The sequence below is a fragment of the Pteropus vampyrus genome, unplaced genomic scaffold (assembly GCF_000151845.1).
Source record: "Pteropus vampyrus isolate Shadow unplaced genomic scaffold, Pvam_2.0 Scaffold206, whole genome shotgun sequence".
NCBI lineage: Eukaryota > Metazoa > Chordata > Mammalia > Chiroptera > Pteropodidae > Pteropus > Pteropus vampyrus.
In genome coordinates, this window is record NW_011888987.1 from 2,492,189 (window position 1) to 2,498,709 (window position 6,521).

The 6,521-nt window shown below is 33.9% G+C and overlaps 1 pseudogene; it reads left to right on the plus strand.

Moving 5' to 3' along the window:
- The first annotated feature begins 1,317 nt into the window (after positions 1–1,317).
- On the plus strand, positions 1,318–1,436 carry LOC111746960 (annotated as a pseudogene).
- Positions 1,437–6,521: the final 5,085 nt, after the last annotated feature.

Genomic DNA, 6,521 nt, shown 5'->3' on the forward strand with positions numbered 1-6,521 from the left:
GGTACCCCCTCTCAAAATTGCCATTCTTTATGGTAAAAAAAATGTGACAAACTAAAGATATTGAGTTAGATATAAATCGGCCAAAGAACACATGCCTTCGATACATACAAGATCACTATATATCTATGACAAAAAATAATAATAATTTTGCTTAAACAGAAAATCAGATTGGAGGAGCAGCCATACATTATCTAAATTATCCACAAACACATTTTATACAACAAAATAATTTCGTGTGAACACATAATCAAATCAGTACATCAAACATAACACAACACAAACTACATCTAACCATCTGACACTGACAAATGTGAATACTAGGTTTGTAAAACACAAAATAACCACATTTTATAGAATGTGTACTCTAGCCTTAGGAAGATATGTTTTCAAAGACAGGCTCCACCAATTAAAATTTGTAGATTTTTGACAATTTACTTAACCTCTCTTTGTTTCAGATTTCTTATCTGTAAATTTGCAAAAAGTAATATATCCAATAGGGTTATTGTTAAGATTTAATGAAATCACATGTGCTTTAATGTTGTGCGTGTCTATATATATAGCAGGGATAAAGTAATGTAAGTTTTTTAAAGTTAGATTTTGTATAGAGTTATTCTCTGAAATTCTTATGGTATTTATTTTTAACTAATAATAAAATCATCAACATACAGAAAAAGTGCATAGGCTCTGCAGACAGAAAAGCCTACAGACTAAGCCTGGCCTTCTCCACTTACCGTGGAGAAATTATGTAATGTCTCTAAGTCTTAGTATTCTCATATGCAAATTGTGGATAAAAGTACTTATTTTGAAATTTTTTTGAGAAATTTAAAATGAAATAATGTAAACAAAAAAGCATCTGGAACAAATGATTGATAAGTTTTAATTTGTTTTGTGCATATGTCATCACAAACCAACCAGCTTGAAAAAACATGACAGTCAAAATTAACCTTTATACATTTCTCTATTATTCATTGTACCTAATACATACATGTTTGCTGAAAAAAAGATAGTGGAAAATAATGACCAGGAATTATGAAATACTTCTCCAAAGACTGAATTCCTGGTAAAGTAACATGAAAATTACTTCTACTGAGAAAATTTCATTTAAAAATTACTAGGTAGTCATAGTTACATCAATATCAAGACTCCTTGACACCTTCCCTCCTTTAATTTTTTTTTTTTTTTTTTTGTGGGAGAGAGGAGGACATCAGCATATTCTTTCTGTCACACAAATTTAAAACAACAGTCTTTTCTTGACTGGAGAAATTCAGTGGTGAAATAATTCAAAGCAAATTGTCTACCTTAAAATTTTAAATCTTAGTCTATAGCCATGCCACCCTGAACATACCTGATCTTGTCTAATCTAGGAAGCTAAGCAGGGTTGGGCCTGGTTAGTACTTGGATGGGAGACTACCTAGGAATACCAGGTGCTGTGGGTGTTTTAAAAAATTTTTTAAATCTTATATTTAATAAAATAAATGTCACCTTAAAAGCACAGCAATCTCTAGGAGGTAGAGATCTTTAGATCATTGGTTAAGGTTGTGGTGGCCTTTCCTTCTTTCTTCCCAAGGCCTTCGGCTTCTTCTAGGCCCCAAGTTTTCCAGGAGCTAGAAAAACTGTCTTTTTTCAGGACAGAACTGGAAAGGCAGTGGCCTCTATGCAGAGAGGTACCCTGCATTTTGTGTGAGTCTGACAAAATTGTGCAAGGTACCTGAGACTAGGGGCTAGAAAGTGCAATAAACATCTATCAAGACAGAATTGTGGAACAGCAGAGTTGAGCCCTCATGAGGGAAGTTCAGAATGACTCCTCCAATATCTTGAGAATACGTAAGTCCTTTCTGCTATGCAACATGGAGTGATTTAATAACTAAAACATTTTAGGCCCCTAACGTTTTTAGGCTCCTCGATTCAGTATTGAATGTGGTTCCAATATGTGGTCACAATATGGTTAAATGGGAGTAAAGAAATAGAGAAAATAAAATAAAATAAAGTGACTTAAATAATGAGTTGTTCCATAGTACTGGCAGCATGTACAAAATACCAGAAGAACACAGATGTAGTAGATAGATTCTACTTGGCTGCATGCAATTAGAGAAGATTTCAAAGAAGAGGTGACTGTTAAGTAGTGTTTTGAAAGGTGAAATGATAAAGAGAAGGTGGAGAAAAAAAGTAAGTTTTTCTGAGCATCAAATAAATGCAAATTCATGGAATGGCATGATGTACTCAGGGAATAACAATTACAAATAGTACAGTCAACAAATCAAAGGTAACGTATCTTAAAATAAAGGGAGGAAAGTGCTGAAAAATAGTGACTCAAGAAAGTATGTATTGTGAGACCAAGAGCTCATGGTCAGATGTAGGTGTTAGACTCAAACAGCCTAAGACATTTAAGGTTTTCTGGAGATCCCAACTTACTCTTCTACTGAACAGGAAGAAATAGGATGCTTTTATCTAGAATTCTGATGTGATTCCAAATTTGAAATCTTCAGCAGTGACAGAAACAAGTAGATTTTTCAGGGGCATCTACCTGAATGTTAATGAGTCCGATTTTAGGTTCTGCTATGCAATAAGCTAGCAAGTGAATAGTTATAAGCAGAATTCAAAACATACAAATTAGAGTCATCTATATGACAATGCTCAATTAATTCAGTATAAATCAAAATAAACTAGCTGCCAGGAATGAAAATAATGAATGCTCAGATTTTTCTTTATTGATTTTCCTAATACAATGAGCATACATTTTGTTAGTACAAAGAACAGTCACTATGCTATATAGAAGATATGGTGGAGCAATGCCAGGGATTCTTCACCTGAATACTCAATTGGAACTGAATCAGAAGTAGAATTCAAATGGGTCTACACTCAAGAGAAGCATTTCAACAGAGAAAAACAAAACAAAACAAAACCTGAGTAAAGCCTTCTTCCCACATCCCCCAAACAGCTTATATCCCAGCGGGTGAAGAAGAGTTATTAAAAGTAAAAAAATAGTAAATTTTATAATATGTTAAAAGGTGATAAATGTTATGAGAAAAATTAGAGAAGGACATGAGTGATTAGTCAACATGGCTGTAGAATTGCGAATTTAAACAGGATTGTCAGCACAGACCATATTGAGAAAGTAGCATTTAAGCAGATTTGAAGGAGGTAACGAAGTTAGCCACACAGCAATTTGGAGGAAAAACAATTTGGGCAAAGGAAACAGCCACAGCAAAGGCCCTGAGGAGGGAGCATGCCTAATGTGTTTGAGAAACAGCAAGAGGCTAATGTGGCAAGTACGGAGTAAAGAAGAGAGAGGGTATAAGATATGAGATCAGATTGTATATGGTATTGGAGACCATTTTAGGTTTTTAAATTGTACTGTTATGAAAATGGCAGCAGAACCTGGGTAAAATGGAGGGCTTTGAATATTGAGCTGGTATGATCCAATTTAGGTTTTAAAAGTACCTAACTTTTAAAAACAGGCTGTAAGGAATCAAGTATGGCGTCAGACTAAGTAGAAGGCAATGACAAAAATCAAGGCAGAAAAGATGGTGGCTTGAAACAATGGTGGCTTGAAAAGAGGGTGACAGATATGGAGATCGTAAGATGTGATTGAAATCTTTCTACATTTTAGTGGAGCCCACATAGAGCCAACTCTACTTATATATATCCTATATATATATTTTTAAATTAGAGTTTATATTCAATATTATTTTACATTAGGTTCAGGTTTACAGCATAGTGGTTAGACATTTATATAACTTATAAAGCGATCCCTCAATACCTTGCACACACATGACACTATACCTAGTCAGTACAGTATTACTGACTATATTCCCTATGCTGTACTTCACATTCCCAAGACTATTTTGTAACTAAAATTTGTACTTAATCCCTTTCTCTTTTTCACCCAGCCCCCAACCTCTCTCTTATTTGTCTGTCAACAGTTAGTTCTCTGATATCTATGAGCCTATTTCTCTTTTGTTTATTTTGTTCTTTAGAATCCACATATGAGATCACATAGTATTTGTCTTTCTCAGACTTATTGCACTCAGCATATCTTCCAGGTCCATTCATGTTGTCACAAATGGTAAAATTTCATTTTCTTTTTAATGGCTGAGTAATAGTCCATTGAATATATATACCACCTCTTCTTTATCCAATCGTCTATTGATGGGCACTTAGGTTGCTACCATTTCTTGGCTATTGTAAATAGTGCTTCAGAGGAGACAGAGATGCATATATCTTTTGAATTAGTGTTTTTGGTTTTCTTTGGGTAAATATCCAGAAGTGGAATTGCTGGTTCATAAGGTAATTGTAATTTTAATTTTTTAAGGAACCTCCACAATGTTTTCCATTGGTGAGCATACCAATTTATAATCCCACCAACAGTGCATGAGGATTCCCTTTTCTCCACACCCTCACATCAACACTTGTTGTTTTTTTGATTTACTGATAGCCATTCTGACAGGTATGAGGTAGTATCTCATTGTGGATTTGCATTTCTCTGATGATTAGTGACATTGAGTATTTTTCATATATCTACTGGCCAACTGAATGTCCTTTTTGAAAAAATGTCTATTCATGTCATCTGCCCATTTTTTAATTAGATTTTCTTTTTTTGGTGTTGAGTTGTATGAGTTCTTTATAAATTTTGGATATTAACCCTTTATCAAATGTATCATTGGCGAATATCTTTTCCCATTTGCAAGGCTGTCTTTTCATTTTGTTGATGGTTTCTTTTGCTGTGCAAAGTTTTTAGTTTGATGTAGTCCCATTTATTTTTTCTTTTGTTTCCCTTGGCCAAAAAGATATATCAGAAAAAATATTACTTAGAGCAATGCCTATGTTTTCTTCTAAGAGTTTTATGGTTTTGGGTTTTATATTTACATCTTTAATCTATTTTGAGTTTATTCTTGTATATGGAGTAAGAGAGTGGTCCAGTTTTTTTTTTTCATTTTTCTGTCAATTTTCCAAATACCATTTATTGAACAGACTGTCTTTACCCCACTGCATATTCTTGCCTCCTTTGACATAGATTAAATGACCATACACGCATGGATTTATTTCTGGGCTTGCTATTCTGTCCCATTGATCTATATTTCTGTTTTTATGCCAGTACCATGCTGTTTTGATTACTATAGCCTTGTAGTATAGTTTGACATCAGGTAGCGTGATACCTCCAATTTTGTTCTTCTTTCTTAAAACTGCCGTGACTATTTGGGGTCATAAATTAAATTTCATATAATTTAGGATTATTTGTTCTAGTTCTATGAAAAATGCCACTGGTGTTTTGATAAAGATTGCTTTGATCTATAGATTGCTTTGGGTAGTATGGACATTTTAACGATACTAATTTTCATCCATGAACATAGCATATGCTTCCATTTATTTGTATCTTCTTCAATTTCTTTCTCCAATGTCTTATAATTTACTGAGTACTGGTCTTTTATCTCCTTGGTTAAATTTATTTGTAGGTATTTCATATTTTTTTTTTGAGGCAATTGTAAACGGGATTGTTTTCTTACTTTTTCTTTCTGATAATTTTTTATTGGTATATAAAAATGCAACCGATCTTTGAATATTAATTTTGTATCTGAGATGCCTTGTTAGCACAGTAGGTAGCATGTCAGTCTCATAATTTTGTATCTGGCTACTTCACTGGATTCATTTATCAGTTCTAGTAATTTTTTGGTAGAACCTTTAGGGTTCTCTCTATATATAGTATCATGACAATTTTACTTCTTCCTTTCCACTTTGGAAATCTTTTTTTTCTTTTAATTGTCTAATTGCTGTGGCTAGAACTTCTAATAAAAATAGTGAAAGTGGACATCCTTGTCTTTCTCCTGATCTTAAGGAAAACGCTTTTAGCTTTCCTCCACTGAATATGATGTTATTAGCCATGGGTTTCTCATATATGGCCTTTATAATGTTGAGGTACGTTCCCTCTATTCTCACTTTGCTGAGAATTTTTATCATAAATGAATGCTGAATTTTGTCAAACATTTTTTCTTCACCTATTGATATGATCATACGATTTTTAGCCTTCATTTTGCTTATGTGATGCATCACGTTAATTGATTTGCGGATGTTAAACCAACTTTGCATGCCAGGATAAATCCAACTTGATCATACTGTATGATCGTTTTAATTCATTGCTAAATTCAGTTTGCTAATATTCTGTTGAGGATTTTTGCACCTGTGTTCATCAAGGACATTGGTCAATAATTTTCTTTTTTTGTAGTATCTTTGTGTGGTTTGGGCATCAGAGTAATGCTAGCCTCGTAGAATAAGCTCGGGACCCTTCCCTTCTCTTGAAATTTTTGGAATAGTTTGAGAAGAATAGGTGTTAATTTTTCTTTAACTGCTTTGGTAAAATTCACCTGTGGAGCCATCTGGTCCAGGACTTTTGTTCACTGGGAGTTTTTTGGTAACTAATTCAATTTCATTAGTAGGGGCACCATTCAGGCCAAGGTCAGCTGCTGCTTGTGACCAGCCCAGGGCTACCCGGTGTGAACTATAAAGCTATCCATGGTTAGTTACTG